Genomic DNA, 21,760 nt, shown 5'->3' with positions numbered 1-21,760 from the left:
TATTAAAAAGTTTTTGTGGGTAAATCAATAACAATTACAATTTTAACAATATTTCAAGTGTAATTTATGAGATTTGTTGTTGTTTTTTTAATCCAATCTTTCTTTGCAAAAGGCAAAAAGTTGATCATACTGATTTCAAAGTTAAGTATTCATTAGTTTGAGTATACATTGAACCAAACACTATCATAACATCTTTGATACTTCAATATACTTATATTTATATATTTTTTGACAGAACATCCCATGTTTCGGTATTGACTGTAATGTTTTGGTAGCGACCACATGATATTACAGAACTTTAACTCACATACTAAAATACAAAAAATTAGCATAACTACTAAAATGTTGTTTATTTCTCCTAAATAAAGGATTATGTGTTCCCTTGTGTCACTACTGAAACAATGATGACATGTGATCGATACGGAAGTGACAATTTTAGATACTTTTGAGGATGCTTTTAAAATGATCGAAAGTGATGATAAAGACATTTATAATGTTACAAAAGATTTCTATTTCAGATAAATGCTGTTCTGCTGAATTTTCTTATTCATCAAAGAAACCTGAAACAATTCTACTCAGCTGTTTTAAACATAATAATAATAATAATAATAATAATAATAATAATAATAATAATAAATGTTTTTTTGAGCAGCAAATCAGAATATTATAATGATTTCTGAAGGATCATGTGACACTGGAGTTATGGCTGCTAAAATTCAGCTTTGGCACCACAGTAATAAATTACAATTCACAATATATTAAAACAGAAAATTGTTATTTTAAATCGTAAAATTATTTTTTAATCAAATGAATGCACCCACGATGAGACTTCTTACAAAACATCATGATCTTGATCTGTTTTTTCTCTCTCAGCGAGGCTGGTGAGGCTCCTTCTATCACATTGGCAGGGTTTCAGTTCCTGCTGCTGGACACTGAAGCTGTGGTACTTCACCCTGCAGTAACTCAAAACAGCACAGGTCACTGCATGACATATAGAGTCTGTACATTAAATGTCAGATTTACTAACAGCTTGTGCCAGCACAAAAACACCTTTGGCATTAAAAATCTACTGTCAGGATTTACTAAAGCCACACAGTAAAAAAAAAAAAACCCTTATTGCATATGCATTTGTAGCGGTTTCCCATTAAGAAAAATTTATGGGAGAAGAATATTTAGATTAATTATGCTTTTTTTACTAAGGTTTGTGAACTTCTTTGTGAGTTTGTGAGTGAAGGTGAATACATTCCAGTTTTGAATGTTACAATGTTATTACTGCATTTACACCTTTTTGATTAATTAAAAATTGAAATTGAGAAATTATTACAGTTTTAAATTACACATGAATCACACCAAAAACTATGATGAAAAATATATTTTTTTTTTCAATATTGATGAGTAATCTTATCTGAATTTATCATTTTATGAAATTTATAAGAACATATACTGTAATATGAGAATTACCAGTATTAGCCGCATTGGAATTAAAAGAATTGAATTAAATTCCAAATGAATCCATTGACTTTATAAATCATAATTGCTCAAAAACCGTCCACATTTTTTGAAACCTACATATTTATTTCTAACACAACATCACAACGACATAGATAATATTCTGAAAAGTTTTCAAACAGAATAAATAATTTTTACTTGCATAAACTTTCACTTTCAGATGAAAAACGTGATCCATTTTTCATGCTGCAATGATCTGTCAATAGGTGTACAAGTTTATCAACAAAATTTACTCCAAAAAGGGTGTGATATATATATATATATATATATATATATATATATATATATATATATATATATATATATATATATATATAATATTTTTAAATGAATTTTGACACCTAATGGTACTCCATCTATACCAAGGTCCAAAAAGTACAAAATCTAAAAAAAGTTACAAAAATTAAAAAATAATAAAAAAAAAACATGTCTTAAAAAACTAATTTAAATTGCGTTGGAGACCAAATGATGTCTCTTAATGTGTATATTTTTATGTATCTCTTCAAATAGTCAAAACAGACCCAAATGCATTATGAGGGTTAACCGATGTTGCACTTACCATGGCTGTTATAGTTGGTAGTTTGCACTGCTATGGTAGATTGCGTTGGTCATTATGGATATGATCTGGCTGCGTCTGTGTTCTTAAATGTGTGTGTTGCTCTTAGGACAGCCGCAGATCTTTCCACCCCCATCAGTGCTATTATGGAATTGCACTCACGCTAATTTGCCATATTTAGTAAATCTGGCCCTAAATATCCCCTACTTAAGGTTTACATGCACAGATTAGTCCAACAAAAGATTCTTATGTACCCAGTTGAAATTATGAATAACATTTATGTGCATGCAATAACAGCAAGAAGCTTCTGAGTCCTGTTGGAAAAAGATAAACAACTTAGCATGGAACAACTGTGTGTTTGCCTTTCTAACATACGGAAAAACATGACAAGGTATTTTTGAATCTGATTGTGAAAGTAGCAGATATTTTCATGGCATTTGCTCCTGAATTATTCAAGACTTGCACCTCTTCTTTCAGTCTGATCATTTTTATTCCCTCAAGGTGTTTGCATGATGACTTTTCATTCCAGATGAGCTATCATTCTGTATTATTAGGCTGCATGTGAATGTGGTTAGTGTGATGGAAAATGTGGCTCCACCTCCTTATTAACGGTCTGATCTGTGTTCTTCATAGTCGAGAGGAATGGACCTGATGGAGATTCTTTCCTTTTTGTTCCAGCTGAGTTTTTCCACTCTTGGTAGGGTGAGTGCTGCTTTTACAATGCCAAGAATAACATATGAGTCATAGACAAAAGCCATTACTTATCGTAATTATATTAAAGAAGTAATTTGCCATAGTCCCATGAAGTAGGTTTGCTCGTCAAAATGTTTTGTTTTGTAGTGTGATTGTTGTTTTACTTTCAGGATTATTCTGTGGAGGGCATGAGCTCACATTTATGCAACATTTACGAGAGTTCGGTCTGGTTTTCCAAAGAAAGGTCAGTCATTGCTTAAAAGTACTGAATAGCAGTCAAACTATAATAATATATAGGTAATAATTATGTTTTTTTTATTTACACACACACTCTACCATTCAAGTTTGGAATAATTAAGATTTTTTAATGTTTTTAAGAAGTCTCTTCTGCTCACAAAGGCTGCATTTATTTGATTAAAAATACAGTAAAAACAGTAATATTCTGAAATATTATTACAATTTAAAATAACTGTTTTCTGTTTGAAAATATCTAAAAATGTAATTTAATCCTGTGATCAAAGCTGAATTTTCAGCATCATTACTCCAGTCTTCAGTGTCACATGATCCTTCAGAAATCATCCTAATATGCTGATTTACTGCTCAAGAAACATTTATTATTATTATTATCAGTTTTGAAAAGAGTATATATTTTTGTGGAAACCGTTATTATTATTTTTTTTTTTTTCAGAATTGTTTGATGGATGTAAAATTCAAAATAACCACATTTATTTGAAATAGAAATCCTTTGCAACAATATAAATGTCTTTATTGACACTTTTGATAAATTTAATGCATGGTTCCTGAATAAAAATATTTCCCTTCAAAAGAAGCATTTTACTGACCCCAAAGTTTTGAATAGTAGTTGTGTGTATATTTAAATAATAATAATAACTATTTGTTTGTTTGTTTGTTTATTACTAGGGACGTTTTCAAATAGCTGTTATAATTGTATAGCAATCTAAAATTCAGTCTTAATTTTTTTACTTGTGCGGTACTTTAAATGCTTTGTATTTAAAAGTTTACTTTAAATATGCCTTAAACAAGCTCTTCAGAATCAGTTTGCATCATCTTTTCACAGAGGAAGTCAAGGAGGTGCTACTCTACCAGGTTGGCCATAACTCTATCTGCAGGGGTCACAGTAAACCCTGCCTCTGGATCTGCTTCTACTGCACTCGGAGCCACACCAGGAACAGGAGACAGGCTTCATCATTGTAGAAACAAATTACCGTGTATATGCCTACACAAGTATGTCACGCACATCATACACACTGCCTTGTCTAAAATGGAATACACTGTACAAGATCAGTCAAGGAAAACACACTTCCTCCATCTCTCTCTAACAGACTTTGAACTCCAGATTGCACTAGTAGTGAGATGCTGTATGGGTTTCCTAACCTGGTGGCTGTTCAGGTAACCAGAGACTAGGTGCATTGCTAACGGCATAACTGCACAGCAGGTGAGAGACGCGTGCGGACGCTGTAACACACAATCTGCTGCTCTGCAGATTGCTTTGGGCTTTTAATGATAGGGCTGTTTGGCATGTATTTTGTGATTTCAGATCATTCACTTCGTAAGGACCCGAGCTCACCCAGTAATGCTTAAACAGGTTATTGCTAACAGGTTTAATTTTTACCGTTATGCTAATAAAATGGGTTTAATTTAAATGTTGCATTAACAGAACAAACTTAGTATAGTTTAGGACATTATAACTAAAAAAAAAAAACAATTAAAAACAAAAACAAAAAAAAAAAATCAAATCCAATAATTATAACTATACAATTATTACAATTATTAAAGTGAATAAAAATCCAGTTGATTAATTTAAAATCTCATTGATCCTGTAATAAAAATCTATTAATCCCACAAAGCAATCAAAAAAAAAAATACATATTTTAAAAAACTTATCATCATCCTTCCCCCCAAAAAAAAAGCAAATAGGATTTTTCCACGGGGTTCTTGATTTGCAAAAAAGAAAACAAAAGTTTATTATTCTTACATGTTTTTTTTCTTCTTTTTCTTTCATGGTGGTAATCTTCACAAATTAACAAGTTTTGTGAATTATGAAGCTTAAGTGCAATCACCCGAAGTAAAAAGCTAAACACAGGCTATAAAAGAAACAAACGGTAGTCAGTTTTTTTTTTTTTACCATATTATATTAAAACACACTCTTAGATGTCCCTTATGTGTCTCCCTTGTGCAATATGGTGATGTTTGTCATAAAAATTCTATACTGCTATGCAAATATTCACTGCTGGATGCATGAACATGTTTCCACGAATCATTCTGTCTTCCAGAGGCCTTTCCTTCCCCCAAGCATCAGATCAGACCATGCTGTGGGAGCTTGAGAAAAATCGCTTACAGTTTACTGAGGGTGAGTCTGTCTTTGTGCATTTGAGACCAGTTCTGTAGTTCCAAAGCAATTTTACATTGTTTTTCCTTCAGATAACTCTATTACATATTACGTGACTATTTTTATACATTAGTCATTTCAGTTATTTAAATAATACAGTGTTACCGTTGCATTTAAATGTAACCTTTGGGAACGGCTGTCTCCATTTTAATAAAAAATAAATTACATCTTGATGATATTGTGGCATAAAGAATTTGTTTCCATTCCATGGGTGACCTGCAGGGTTCAGTCTCTCAAATGTAAATGTCAGACTGAATAAGAAGTGTGTTAGAGAAATGTAATGCAAATGAAAATTTAGCATTGGAATAAGGTTTGGGGTAGGGGTCAGTGATGCATTTTGTGTATTTTACACCAGATTTTATCCCAGGCTGATTTTGAAGTGTTGCAGGACAGGGCTCAGGTTGTACTTGCTGTACTTTATAAGCAGCGCCTGTCTGTCCTGCAGGATTTTGGTGTGCTGGTTTGGCAGAACCCCGCTCACAGAGGGGACACAGCGAGGTTAAGAGATTCTGGAAGAGACAAAAAAGCCAAACATAAAGGGAAAAAAAAGAACAGCCCTGAAAGACTACAAGATATATTATTCACTTGAGAATTATTCTGAAAATTGGACAGGAGAAGTTATCTGTAAAGCGCACTATTTTGTGTGTATTTCACTGCAAGTGTTTCTATACATACTGTAGTTCAAACCTTTTTACTGTTTATGAGAGGTATTTGCATTATTATTCCCTTGTTGACTTAATTTTGCTTCTGTACTTGCTTCATGTTTGTGTCTGAGGTAAACCGACTACAATAAATACAGTTTATTCTGATTGCTATCTCTTTTGTTTGATGACATGGAAATTCAGGCCATGAAATTTACATTTAAGTCACAAGTAATTAGGGGTAAAATTACAGAATTCAGCTGCAGCTTTTAGGATGATGGAGAGGAATAAATTTGAGTATTAATGGGTGAATCTTACAAAAAACTTCCAGTTCGCATTACCCACTATTATTAAAGGATGAATGAATAAAAATTATAATAATTATATTTGAAATAAAATCAATCATACTTATTTTTAGGACCATTCATGCATTATTTTCATGATGATTTCTATTTCCAAAACAAATTTCCATCAAAATGAATGGAATAAATAATAATAATAATAAATAAATAATAGGAATTATAGGCTAATGATGTATTTTCTTTGCAATATGGTAAAAAGGAAAACACGAAAGTGCATTAAATTATCAAAATAATGTTAATAATGTCACACGTTTTAATGTAATTTATTACATTTTATGTTTCCAGGATAAAATACTACTTTTTAACGTGAAGTACTTGATGGGTTTCTCAGATTCACATATTTTACTTACACTTTAGTTGTTTTTGCTAGTACAACAAAACAGTGCTAATTTTGTAAAAGCCACTAGTGTTATCAAATAAATATTTTTTTTCCTGAGTTATATTACTGTTTGAAGATCCCACATTAATTTAGATTATATTATTTATGAATATATGATTTTACAGTAATAATAACAATAGCAGGAGTAACGTAACTCGGAGGAAACTTTGGTTTCTATGGAAAGTGTTTGTAACGATGATCCTGGACCAAAATAAAAAGGCAGCTAGAGAGAGAAGGAGAAATAGCGAGGGTAAGAAATCACGGAAACTGTCAAGAGTGACTGTCTGTTGCTGTGTTTGTGAGCCCTGAGCGGTGCGGTCTGGAAAGGCTGTGATTTCTGCAGTTAGCCGCGAAGCTAACGGTTCAGCTCGGGTTATTCTGCGCCGTCAGCGCCTCCGCGTGACGCTACCGCTGCAAACAACACGCCTGCGCCGTTAAATGACTCTCCTTCAACGATTATGTAGCACTTTACCGGCAAATTATCGGGTAAATATATATTTATAGGCATGGCAAACATTTAAGCACTTATATATTCTGATTTCCAAGAACAAAACGGGTCATTGTCAAGGCCACGGATGGAGCCGGGGCGTCAGCGTGAGAACCCCCCCGGATCCGGGGAGCCTGAGTCAGGGGAGTGGAGAGAGCAGAGCGCCGCGGTGGAGCCTGGGGAGAGGGACGACACCCTGAAAAACAGAAGCGGGGATGGAGGAAACGAGGAAATTACGAGCAAAACCGAAAACACTGTGGTGGCGGACACAGATAAGGCTGAGTTTTATGAAGATAAGGATGAATATGAGGAAGAGCTGGACCCCAGGATTCAGGTATTAGGATTTGGATCCAAAAATAAACTTGATATTGTGACTATGACTGTCAACTATGACATATATTATTCACAATTTGCTTCGATTAATGGATTATAATAGCAAAATGTTAGAATATGATTTATTTGTCAGTGATTTAACTGGTTTTATATAAATTCATATGCCTTTGTCTGTTATTTAATACTTCTATAAATAGTACATTAATGTCAACTATCTTCCCTCCCTGTTTCGCACTTGTCAGGAGGAGCTGGAGCACTTGAATCAGGCCAGCGATGAGATCAACAGACTGGAACTACAGCTGGATGTGAGTAATATGTGTGACACCGTGGATGTGTCTCAAAATCTAGTGAGTTGCCTACTTAGACAGTGTCTTTAGATGTTATGGGTACACATCCTGATTCAAGATGCACACGTGATGCCCTAAAATGAGCCGCCCTCTCATCATCTCCGTCTAACATTCGTTTAGGAAGCGAGATCCAGCTACAGGAGGATCCTTACAGACTCGGCACGCAACTCCAACGCTCAGGGCTCTCAGCTGGGAGCCTGCATCGAGAAAGCCAGACCTTACTACGAAGCCCGTAGACTCGCTAAAGAGGTGTTTGTGTGTGTGTGTGTGTGTGTGTTTGAGAGCAAGAGAACGTAATATTGCGTGTCTGTGCTTCATATCTACTCAGATGAGTTCAAGATGTTTCTGTTTCATTTCCAGTCTCTCATTATTGCGAAAAATCCTCCCGCTGAACCACTAAAAACTTTTCTCAGTGCAGTGATCATTATGGTGAAAGAGCGAGTGTGTTAATGTGATTAACCCTGATATGGGATTTGCACATCACTTTTCATTAGCATTTTGCAGCCGCAAAGGGGGGGCCAATTTCGAATATGTAATTGCACTGATGAAAATCGTTTAGCTGAGGCTATAGAGAGTAATTGAAAACACTGAATTGAAACTTTGGTCGTCAGTCCGTCTCATGAAGAATTGTAAATAAGAACGAGTGCGGATGAGTAGACAAGCTCAATAAATGTAGTCATTGTTTTCCATATTGATTAAGTTTTACAATTAGAAATAGCTTTTTTCTATTTGAATGTGTTTTAAAATAGAATTTATTTCTGTGGTGCAAAGCTGAATTTTTATGTAACTGTCGTTAAATTATTTATTTGACAAATGACGGTCATTTCCTGCAAATCTGTGGCAGTTACGGAGGGATTCGGGCAAGTGGATCCAACTTTGGTGCTTGCGCTTCATTGTTGTAATGAATCGTCATTATTACTCCACGTCCTCGTAGGTTTGTAGGGCTGTGTATGATTTCATGTGCAAGAAAAGCAGCCCGTGAATCGCTTGCCTAAGCAGAAAAATGTGCTGTTGCTTCCAGATCTCGATTACCGAAAACCACATTGTATTTGATGCTTAACTCCATTAAATCAAATGGGGAAAACATTGGAACGGTATATTTTCATGTTTTTTCTAGCATAGCAAATTTTGAAAGTCCACTGAAAACATATTTTCATTCATTTTGGCATAGACAAACTATGTAAAGGTACATGTTATTTGGCAACACACTAAATCGAAATCAACACCTACAGAAATATTTTTTATTCATCAACTAAAAATAAATTCATTATATAACACATCCAAATCAGTCATCCTTATATATCAACACTAGATAAAAAGTTTCTTATTTGTGGTCTCTGATAAATTAATAAATTCGATTAGAAATTAGCCTGACCATTTAAAGAACTCACATATATACCAAACATGTATATATACAAAAAACTTGCATACTAAAAAACCTCGAAAACTAAAACACCCTCAAAAATGTTGCTTCTTTAAATTGATCCCCTTTAGAGCAGCGCTGCTTCAGCTATACACATTCTCACAGATAGCTTTGGCATGGCATCATGTCTTGTGCTGTTGTTTGAGCATTTCACCACGAGCTTTGCATTTTTAAGACAGAATGTCAAGTTAAAAATAGTCCAACTTTTAACAGAACATGTCTCGAGACCTCTACATTCTGTTCTTTTTCTTTTCTCTCTGAGCACAGGGATACATTTTATGTAGCCTCCTTCATTAGAAACATGTCTGGGTCAAGTGAACCCAAAACCAGCCAAATTAAACAGAGCTTTTTAAGGGCTTTTTTTGTCGACTATTCATACCGGCAACCCCACAGTCTGGTAAATTTGAAAATATGTTTTTTGCACATGCACAAATTTAAAGCAAGATCCAGTGCCTCTAACACTTATGAATTCAGTTCCTGTATTTAAGTCTTACACCTTCTGATAGGGTTTGTCGAGAAATTTGGTATGGTTTTCTGAAAATGATGTGTGTCTGCTTTTAATAGTGACCGTATGCTTTAGGAAACTCTTTTATAGGCATATTTTCTCCTCCCAAGTGATTTGAATAAATCTTTATCAGTGAATATTGTGCAAAATAAAGGCTAGTACATTTACACAGCAGCAGAATTTGTTTTGTCAGTCCTGTTTTGAATGCTAAAATATGCTTATATTCACAAACTTTTCAGTTATAAATAAGAGCGGCATCCTCATTTAATATTCAGCCTTACCTGCCGAGATTTTCAGGTCTCACAACTGAATTTTGAGAGTGAATTCAATTAAAATGTGCTGTATGAACCACAATGCAGAGCCAATCTCTTCTGTATGAATGTGTTGAGGTTTCTCAATTCTACTCATTGTTTATTAAGCTTTGACTTGAATAATGTAGTTTCAGTTCTGATGAGACTTTCTGAAGTTAGATTCTTAGATTTTTACTTTTGTTTCTGTCACTATGTTTACAGATGATATTCATGGCTATCGCAACAATAAAAAGGGTCTTGACTTCAGATATTCAGTCATACAGACATCATTTGATCCCCTCCTGTAAACTGAACATTTGAAGAGTCTGCTAGTTAATGCAACTGTCGATATGAACGTAGCCAAAGTCAGATATCATCCTTGCGTCGAGGAATGCCATATTTCCAGCAAGTTATCCCAATGAAATATGGCCTGCCATTCTCGGTTCCTGACTTTTATTGATTGGTTTGGGTATTCAGATCTGTGCACAGCAATTTTCACTGACAGCAAGCCAGGCTTTTTGAGCTAAACGGTTTTCAGATCCAGCCTTGTTTGTGGTATGATTGGATTGATGTCAGCTTTACAGTCCTCAACTCCTATTGGCTATTTCATCCTCATTATATAAAGTGGATGATTATGATTTGCGGTTTGAGAAGTACTATACAGAGTACTTCTCTCTTATGCTTTTTCTTTTATTACATAAAAAATAATATTGCTGTTGAATTGTTATATTCTTCCATACTGATCCCACGTCCCATAGCTAGTGTTTTATTACATACATATAACCTGATATAAAGTTTGGAAGAATTTGCAGTGCCTATTCACTTTATGGCTCTCTGTAAGGTCAGCATGCCTTCCTCTGATTGGCTGCATGTTTGCAGAGCTGAGTGATTGATTGCAGTATATGAAATATGATGGATGACCTTACCCACAGGCTCAACAGGAGACCCAGAAGGCAGCGCTGAGGTACGAGAGGGCTGTCTCCATGCACACGGCTGCCAGAGAGATGGTTTATGTGGCTGAGCAAGGTTTGTTGGCTGACAGGAACACATTGGACCCTACCTGGCAAGAGATGCTAAACCACGCCACAGCCAAGGTACAACACAGTGACTCAGCATTGCTCTTTGATAATTACAGTAATAGGCAGTGGCATACATTTGCTCAAAAACACAAGTGCTTTTAGATTTACAACAGGTCTTAATTGCTAAAATCAGTTCCTCTGATTGTAGGTTGTAGGTTTTGTTTGTTAAATGTTAATGTGTCTTCTTTAAATGTGCACAGCTGGTTAGTGTGGATTTGATTGTGACAATGGGAGCAATCAATAATGCTGATGAATGCACACCTATACTTCTAAGATCAAGTTTACATTTCTTCATTTATATTTTATTCAAGCCCTGCCAGTGAAATGAAGCAGCACTTTGCAGATGTGAAATTATCCTAGTTTTTTTTTTGTTTGTTTGTTTCTAGTTGGGTTGTCACCAAAACTTCAGTTGTCGATACCAATGTTAGTGAAATTTCAAGATTCTTGATACCAATTCCAAAATACTTCTTTGTTATAATCATTGCCTTAATTTTTTCAGTGAATCATTCAAGTGAGCAATCAGTAATAAATTAAAAGAGCAAATTACATGCAAAATAACAAATAAATACAATGGAACAAAGTAACAATTTAAGTAAACACTGATTCAGGTTGATAAATAAATCATTCAAGTGAGCAGTCAGTAATAAAGTACAGAAAAATAACACGGAATAGAACAAAAATACAAATGACAGTGCTTGAAGTTTTCAAATTAATAATTCAAGTAACTAGTCGGTAATAAAAGATAAAGTAACAATAGAACAAAGCTACAAATTAAGTAAACAATGCTTCAGGTTTTTAATTAATCATTTGATTAACACTCAGTGATTAAAAAAAAAAAAATCATAGAAACAAATTACAACAGAACATTTTATTACTGACTAAACAGTAGTGAAAAATATATAAGAAACAAATTACAACAGAACAAAAACATTGGATGTGCCTGGTTTCACTGTGGATGATTTATTGGTGCATGTTATTCCAAAGAATAAAATTGTCTTTGTTATCTTTAATCCAGATGTAATAACTTTCTCTGCAGTGACTTTTCTCCTGATGTTACTTAAGCCGAATGGTTTTCTGGATAGCCAAATAGTTATTTTAACAAACTCGCATTCAGTCTGGCTCCATTCTCTTTTGTGATGCCCACTTTCACAAATTATTCAATTCCCAGATTGCTTTTTTTTTATTCCTCATTCAGTATCCTGTCTACTGAAATGCATCACATTACAGAAATAAACTGGGTTATTCGGGCAATTCATGTTAACTTAAAGCAAAAAAAACTAACAAAAAAAAAAACCTTCCAATTATTCTATCATTTTAGTAAACAGTTAGTAATAAAATATAGAATAAAGAAACAAATTACCAGTAATAGAACAACTAAAGACAATAGAACAGAGAATAAAGTTAACAGTGGACGTTATCAAACTTTATACTGAAAGTACTGTACCTTTAACATTCCTGAATGTTATCGTCCATCTAAGTTTCTACAAACTCTACTCCGTTATTGACAGAGTTGATGCGATATCGACTTGTCAAGTCTCTGTATGAATGATACATAAAGATACATTCACTTAAACTTGTCTTTGAGAACAGAACAGGATATCCACATTTGACATGTTGCTGTTTTCAGGTGAACGAGGCAGAAGAGAGCGATTGAGGAGCGAGAGGGAGCACCAGCGTGTCACTCAGCTCTGTCAGGAAGCAAAGCGCGTGTGCAGACGTTGCAGAAGGCCTCTTAAGAGGGTCATTATCAAGTCCAAGCCTTATTTTGAGCTCAAGGCTCAGTTCAACCCACATCTTGGAGGTATGCATCAGAGGCTGGCCTCTGCTGTAAAGGTATTCAAGGTCTGCTGGCCGTATCGATTTAAGTAACAAAATGAAATCCTCTATGAAATGCATTTGATTCTATGAGTTTTTGGCTTGTTTGTTTTAGTTACATTTTGTAGTATAAAAAAGTAGTATATATTTTTATAACGTCAGCCAATTATTGGTTATTGACCATAACATGAAAATAATTTGGGTTGAATTTTAGTATTAGTGCATGCCTAATTGTTCTTAAATATTTTTTCTGATTGGATGATCCTCTGTTCATGTGATTGCTATAATGTCATTAATATATTTCTTGCATGAACATGACAAATTGTCTTTTTATCCATTGTTTAATGATTATCATCACTCATTAACAGGAGCACAAGTCCAAAGTCGTCCAGCTGGAGGAACGGGTGGCGAAGGTGAAGACCCGATATTCTGTCGCCCTCCGCAACCTTGAGCAAATCAGCGAGCACATCCATGCGCAAAGAGGGCGCATTCGTGCCGCCAAAGAGCGAAACAGAGCCCGTGGGGGGCGGAGCTCTCCGGTGGGGGCGGAGTCTGAGGGTGTAATCAAGGCAGGGGCGTATGGAGGGGTGGTGCCCAATCCTTTAATGGATAATGACTGGGCCGATCAAGAGAAAACCAGGCAGTGGGTGGAGAAACACAGGGAGGCGGGTTGGGGCCAAAGAGAGAGGGCTGAGAAGGCGGGGTCAGACTCCATGTCAGTCATCAGCCTGCAAACCATCGCTTCCGACCTAGAGAAGTTCGATTCTGTGGAGCACTTGGGCGACCTTAGTGACGTCGGAAGTATAATAGGTGAGGAGAAAGAGGCGGAGAGCGAGAGAGGATTTAGGGTCAATGATAGAATAGTAGAGAGAGAGGCGGCGAACCTCTCGAGACAGGATGCGGAGAAAGGTGCCTCAGGGACGGACAGACAGCAGAGAGATAGAGAGCGTGAGAGCTTTGTGAAGCAGCACCACAGAAGTATTAGTTTGTGAGGAAACAGGAAATTAGAGTTGCCTGTTACTCCACCCCAATCTTGGAGGGCTAAAGCTTGCCTGCAGGCTTCCAGGCGAGCCTCTCAACTGACTACAAATGAATCAGACTGAAAGGTGAAGTGTGTAATTTCAGCGCCCCTTGTGGCAACTAATGGGATTTCAAAAACATACAGGTTTCCCGAAACACTCTCTGCTATTGGTTAAATAAACAGACGATCCCACCCCCAAACTTATGCCATTGGTTGAGCCAGTGTTGCTGTGTCGGGCTGGTCTGACCGATCAAAAAAAAAAATACTTTTCGGGGAAATCAACACACTAATGAAAACATTATTGCTCCACATTAAGTTTACAAAAATTACACACTCCATCTACTACCAACTATGGAACCCCGTTTCCACCTAAGAGTGAAAAAAAATACAAATAAAACGGTAATTGCAGTTCAAAATATATTGTCACAGTTAAGAGTTATAAAGCCTCATTCATTAAACTTTCGTAAATATATATATTAAATTTGGAGTAATTTGCACATAAAATGGACCTTCCAGAAAACTCTCCTTCAGATTCACAAACGCTTTAAACCTCATATTTAATAATTAATCGAGTATTAAGTGAATTCCACAATCCACAACTAGCATAATTGAATTACAGCTATGCATCATATTTGTTTATTAATGAGATTTTTCACATTTAACTAATTAATTTTTTATATGAAATTCCTTAACACAATTTGTGTTTACGCATGACTCTGAAAATTTACGTCAGAATGGCTTTACGAACAATTTGACCAAAAATTCTTCCTGTTCATGTTTCATGAATGAGGCCCATTGTGGCATTGTAAGACCTAAAGTTGCAATTATGAGTCACATTTGCAAGTTTTGCTATTTTATGTTACATAAATTGCGAGAAATAAACCTGCAATAGTCTTATTAATTTTATTATATATGTATGTATATATATAATTTTTTTTTTTTTTACTGAAGATGGTGGAAACTGGCTTCCATAACTAACAGTGCTACCACACAGTTCAGATGAGTGGAGAGCTCCTCCAGGGGTGATGACTAAGATTCAGACATTATAATGCATCCATTTTCGGACATAAGAAATAGAGTAATGGAGAGGAAGTAGGATATTAACACACCTACACAGATTGACGTGGCATTATTGTAACAATGCACTGTACCGGAGGGGGGTTCAGATGTTCTCGGCAAATTAATGAATAACAATACGGAGGGAGGGATGAGGCAATATTTTATTCAGTCCACAGGGATTTGTAGTTCTTACGCGTCTTTACTTGGTTACTGTTTCAAGATCTGTCAGGGATCAGGTGAAAAAAGACAGAAAAGACACTTCACACAATGCGAGAGAGAGGGAAAACAAGTGAGAAATGGATTGAACATTAAAGATCAAACTCACATCTCTTTCTGTTACCTCAGAAAAGGGAAATGCTCTTACATTGGAGGTCTATGAGTACAGCTGTACACTTCCCTGATAGGCTCCCTTGTTAGTGTGTAACACTTTTTTTGTTTGTTTAGGAGAATGAAATTCAACCTGATGCTGTTGATCGAACTAAACTTGTATGTAACCTGGAATCTTTTTTTAATAATATTGCTGTATTTGGTTCCCATCTCCAGATCTCTCTCAGTAAGTGTAGAAATCTGGAATAATTTTACAAAAATTATTTGGCTGTCAGTATTATTTTGTGTAACATTTACGTTTAGTTCTAGGTCATCAATTTGTGGCATTTATGATATATTTTAGATCTAGGTTACAGTTTTGTATTGATTTTGATCTGTTTGAGAGATTTTAGGCCAGTCCAGGAACGTAAGAGGGTCTTGTCTTGGCAGAAAGACAAGAAACTGTTCATGTTTACAAGTGTGGCAGTTCTGCTGGAGTTTTAAAATGAAAAGTTGAGTAAATAATACAACAGTTGAGCGACTGAATGATGTGAACTTGATGACATAACTGTGTTTTGCAGATATACACTTTGAAATCATGTAATATGCTAGCTGTTTGAGCAAACCGTGCTGTAGACAGTACAGTATTGTTTGCAAGTTTACATCCTACTCTCCTCGCCAATTTTTTTTGTTATTTTTTGGATTTTTAAAAATGTAGTTATTGTAGTTTTTGTCCACAAACCCTGTAAATCCATCGTAACCTGCTGTGTACAGATTCCTCACCTCTCCTCATAGTAAATAGATGATGATCTGTAGAATTAATCCAGTATGCTGCTGTCTTATGAACTTTATGTATATACAAGCTGATGAATACAAATAATCCTTACGTGACTGATACTGTAACTTATTCTGTAAATGTTAATTTATTGCACAGTTAGAGATATTAAAACTTGAATTGAACAACTATGCTCTTCTTTTTCTTATTTAATCTCACTTGACACAATTATAAACTGACTTTATATCACATGATGTGACTTTATATCTCACAATGTAACTATATCTCAAAAGTTTAACTTTGTTTCTTGTAATGCTACACCGTAACTCACATTGTGACTCACAATTCTCATAATTGTGACTTTGTCTCAATTGTGAGGATTTAGTGCTATTCTGACACAATTAACTAAAAATGTGACTTGTCTCACAACTGCAACTTTATAATTGCGACTTTGATGTAACTCTGTATCTCTCAATTCCAAATGTATTTATTCTAATTATGTCTATGTCTCCCAGATGTGACTTTATATTTCGGAATTGCAGCTTTGTTTGTAGTAATGCAACACTATAACTCACACTGTGTAAGTATGAATTTATATCTCACAATTGCAAAAAAAAATTTTGAGACAGTGTAACTAAATGTTGCTGTCTGAGAGTAGATCAAGAGATCAAGTCGAAATCAAGAAATATAAAGTGACTTAATTATGATTTATTTCTCGTAATTGTGGCTATTCTTACCACTGTGAAGCTCTACTAAAAATTGTGTGACTGCATGACTCTATTTCTCTTAATTTCAACTTTTATTACTTGTGTAATTATGGCTTTATTTCTCATAATTGTGTCTATTTTATTGAATGCAAACAGATTATGCATGCTTGCTGTATAAAATGAGAATTGCACTTGTCGGCCACCACAAGACAAGGGGTGTCCTGGACGCTTGCTGGGGCATTGCGGTGCAGTTGCTAAGACTTCCTGTAGTCTTGTTAGAATTGCTAGCCCTATGTATGAGCAATAGTACCTATACGCTTGGCTTAACAAACACCACTAATTACCAGTTACATTGAAAGTGTCTCAATATCTTGGTAATTGTAAACAAGAAGAATGGCGAGTTCCCAGGTTTCTCAAGTATTTTAAGCCGAATGTTGATCCGTGAGCAGTGGGGCACTCCAGCTACTTGAAATCAATCAGATGTGCTGAAGAACAGGACTTCCATAATGAAAAGAGAAAGAGAAGAGGAGATTATCCTCTGTCTTCAGTCTTTAATTATTCAACAATGATATAAATATCGAGCAGAGAACTCATAGAAACCGGCCGGGAACGCTGGGGAGAGAAAGGAGGATGAATGTGATGTAAAACTGTGATAATTGTCATGTTGAAAGGGCAGTAAAAGGGAGGATGAGGGCAGTTTAAGGTGATAGACTAATTTCTCTGTGACTGCAGAGAGTGAGGGTGACATTAGATGTGGGAGTTTGTGATAGAGACAGCCAAGATGATGACAGCTGAGTTTGAACTGAAAGATGAGGTGTCACCTGCAGCATTTGTAACCGGAGCTACTCCTGCACATTTCTCTCTCTCTCTCTCTCTCTCTCTCTCTCTCTCTCTTTCTGGTTTTCATTATGTCGAAATTTCTCACTCAGGACTTTGTGACTCACCGATTCCACTGCTGGGATACCTGAGGGGAAACACATCAGAAGATGCATTATTTTGATTGTCAATTTGGAGAGGTACATTACAGACTGGAACGAGCCTTGTTCCCTCACAAAGTTCATACATCAGAACTTATTTATAGATGTAGTATTTTTATCATTGATACAATTGTTTGTTTAAGAGTTGCAGCATTAATTTGTGTTAAGAAAATAGAAAGTGTTTCATCAAGGCTGCATTTAATTTATGAAAAGTACAGGAAAGACAGCAATATCGTGAAATATTATTACAATTTAAACTGTTTTCAATTGTAACATATTTTAAAATGGAATTCCTGTGATGTAAAACTGAATTTTCAGCATCATTACTCCAGTCATAAGTGTCACATGATCCCTGATTTGATGCTCAACATTTATTATTATTACCAGTATTATGTTATTTATAGTATGTTTTTTTTCAATTAAATATAAAACTGTTTCAGGTGAAGTATTACATGCCATTCTACGAGACGCTGTAAATCTGTCCCACAACCCCACACTGCACTTTAACATCCACTGGTCAAAATTATATCAATCTAACCACTTATAAAAGTAATAGCACACATTTTGAGATATGCAAGCACCACTAAAAATAATTGCTTCAAATTAATACTTCCTATTATTCATAGCCACGTAAACCAATACTGCAGAGAGAAATACATTTGGCTTTTCCAAACGAATGGTAATAGGCCTACTGGTGTGTGGAAAGAGCACCTCTTGTGTGAATACACATCCCCTACGGTGAAACTATAGTGCTTATGGACTGATGTAAATGATTTGCCTCCACCGCATGCTGTTGTATATGTAAATGAAACCTCCTTGAAAGTGTCTGCAAAAAAACATTTGCAGCGGGGAATAAAGAGGTGCTCCCTATCCTCCTGTACTGTATTCTGTTTGAATATGACAGTGTCTGTATGAGTAATTACTGCAGCCCACTGCACACTGTCCAATTTCCCCTCCGTCTAATGGGAGAGCACAGAACTAATGCTCAGAAGAGTTTGAGAGTGATCCTCTGATGAAATGAGATGTGGCAGTGGTTTGGCTGTACGTATGGCCATCCATTTGATTACTCTGGTGCAAACATCACATTTCTTCCCAGCAAATCAGAAAGTTTTAAAGGTCATTATTGACTTAGCAAGAAAGAGACTGCCGAGGTGTTGACATCCTAATGGACTAGGTCTATAATTAAATGTTTGCCTGCACCCTCACTCACATGATAAATGCTGCTCTCATCGAATATTGAGATATCATTTTCAACCAGCATGACTCATCCTCTCAGCTTCCACTGCCAAGAACAGAGACACAGGATTTAGAGCAGCACTCTCACGGAGGAACTTTTCCATTCCCAAGCTCAAAACAAGAAACTGGGAACTTTGTGTTTCTTCAAGGAAATACAAAAAGAGCACTGCATGCTGTTCGGTCATTACATCGATTTGTAGGCCAATCCGGAAGGATAATTCACCACTGGTTCCCTTGGGAATTTATTTTATAGAATAGTTTTAGGGTTATGAATAAAATAAGGTGTGTTGAAAAGACTTTGAAATAATTATTTTTTTTTTTTATTATTCTGCAGCAGTTGCTACAAAAAGACTTATGGTTTATTAAATGGTTTATTAAGAGAACAATGTCTTCAAAATTCATGTTTTTCTTTATGCTAATATATGGAATTTTATGTTGGAGAACAAAACATCTCTTCAAAACAATATAACCACAGCCCCAATTTTGTTGTAAATTGTCATTCGCAAAACCCACTGACAATTCCTTAGAGAATCCATGGTTCAAAAATGCTCATTTCCAACTGGGTAATAGGACAACAAACTGAACAGCTTTAGTTGTAGGTAAGCTTTGGTTTATAGGCTTTAATTCTGATGCTATGCTGTTGTCACATAACAAAGCCTTGGCAGAAGTAATCAATTATTAAAAATTGAATATGCAAATACATTAGAGAAAGAAGACCAGTGCAAATATGCATGCAAATATGTTTTTTTTAATGTAAATAAAACCAAGATTAGAACATTTTTCTCATTTTAGTTTTTCTACTTCAAAACTTACAAGCAATTTCTGAGTAAAATTTATTTCTATCCCAACATTTTTCAATATCTATCTATCTATCTATCTATCTATCTATCTATCTATCTATCTATCTATCTATCTATCTATCTATCTATCTATCTATCTATCTATCTATCTATATAGTGTGTATATATACACACACACTGAAACATATTATAAATGACATATATTAATGAAATATTCAATACATTTAATAGAACAGTATGTTGTTTGAGCTTTAAAATCTTGCAGCAACAGTAAAACAGTAAAAGTCAAACAGAATGCTTGAATATTAACTTCAAACCAAAAAATTCAGAGAAATATTGTAATCAGAAGTATCTGCAAAATGTAGCCTAATAATAAATATACTTATCTTGTTTATAAGAACTGGCTAATGAATCTGTAGATTAGATGGCCAATTTAAAGATGTTTGTTGCCTGAGTGAATGTGTGCACTTGCTTACAACACAGCTGAAAAAAATTAAAAAGGTATTTTAAATATACTAATATAATATAGAATCTTTAAATGTCAAATTATTGAGTGTAAAGAACAGATAATTGAGGTTAAAATCTCTAATTTGTTCTTACAGGCTAAAACTTTGGAGCAAGAGCTAAAGGCCAGAACAGGGATAATGTGATGGTATTTAACAGAATAAAAAGTCAATAAGTGAATTTATAAGTAAGTACTTATATTTTAAATAAACTATTAAGCAGCCTATAAGTTGATGCTTGTTACTCCTGCCAGTTTATACCAGCTTGAGATGTTCTTTCCAGTAGGGAATACAATGCTGCCTTGGAAGCACTGTAATAATGAGTAGTCGTCCAGGAAGTGACAACTAAAGCACCAACCTTGCTAAAAATAAACAGCCTATCTTTAACCAGCCTGAGATGGTTTGCTAGTCATAACTGGTTTATGCTCTCCCAACCTCGACAAGCCAGGGTGTGCAACTGGTCTGCCAGCTAAAAAGAATCAAGTACATCAAAGTGACACTTCACTAGAAAAGGAGATCTGGAGACCACGCGCTTCCATTGGCTTATGCGCCCTGCGCAGGGAGGAGGTCTGCACTATTTATCTGGGATATGAGCGCACCTTCTGTCTTTCCGTCAGCCAATGAGCGCTTTAATTCCCACTCTATTCGCCGGCGGTGTCTTCATGTGCAGACTGCACACTACAGACTGCAGATGAGAGAGAGGCGCACTGCCCTGTGACGTCGCGAGCGAGCGAGGGACAGTAACGTTACCGAGAGCGCGAGGAAGGAGAGGGAGGCTCCGCGAGCCGTCGTCGTCGTCCGTGTGTAGCTACCGTGTTTCTTTTTTCCCCGATATCACATCATATATATTGAGTCCTGACTGGCTTCCACAGAGGATACTCTCATGAGCCGTTTAATTCCCATCGATATTTGGTATTTATTTTTTACCTGCAAGTCTTTTAGGCGACGGAATCGTGGCAAGTACGCTAGCGTCTGATGTTCGTACGATTTGCGAAAAAACGACAGTCTTTTGGACGTGTGTAAACAATAGTGTGTCTACGTCTAATACGACTCGCAATCGCTTCTTTTTTGCGTGTGCGCTTTATTCTATTTGTTGTCAGTCGCTGTAATCGAGCAATACATTTACGCGAAGCACAACTGTATATCTTGTTTTCTAATTCTTATTATTTATTTATTTTTTTTATTAAAAACATTCGACTGTTATTTAATCTCCTGAATATTTAAAAGCAATTGTGCAAGGTTTATCTCGCACACAAGCGAAGAACGCAATATTAATCGTACAAGAGCAATTTCACGCGCACGGAGACTGAAGTTTAATACGAAGCATTGCGATGTGAACGCCTAGCGCGAGCAATTAAAAGAGCATATTTATTTACCTGTCGTCTTACTAGTACGCACACGTACACACGCGCGCACACACACACACACACACGCACACGTTGGCTATATCAAGCATCCCTCAAGGACCATCTCCACAGACCGTACCCAAAAGAGCCTGCACGACGCAGTAAGTAATATAATTGTGTGCAGTAATTGTTCTCGTCAGG

General features: G+C 35.7%; 3 pseudogenes; all 3 read left to right on the top strand.

Moving 5' to 3' along the window:
* Positions 1-1,970: 1,970 nt before the first annotated feature.
* On the top strand, positions 1,971-5,671 carry LOC109098428 (annotated as a pseudogene).
* Positions 5,672-6,682: 1,011 nt separating this feature from the next.
* On the top strand, positions 6,683-16,178 carry LOC109098413 (annotated as a pseudogene).
* Positions 16,179-21,391: 5,213 nt separating this feature from the next.
* Positions 21,392-21,760, top strand: part of LOC122148817 — a 94,271-nt pseudogene continuing 93,902 nt past the window's right edge.

The sequence above is a fragment of the Cyprinus carpio genome, chromosome A19 (genome assembly GCF_018340385.1).
Source record: "Cyprinus carpio isolate SPL01 chromosome A19, ASM1834038v1, whole genome shotgun sequence".
Taxonomy (NCBI): Eukaryota; Metazoa; Chordata; class Actinopteri; order Cypriniformes; family Cyprinidae; genus Cyprinus; species Cyprinus carpio.
The sequence above is the reverse complement of the archived record's forward strand: the minus strand, read 5'-3'. Positions and strand labels throughout refer to the sequence as shown.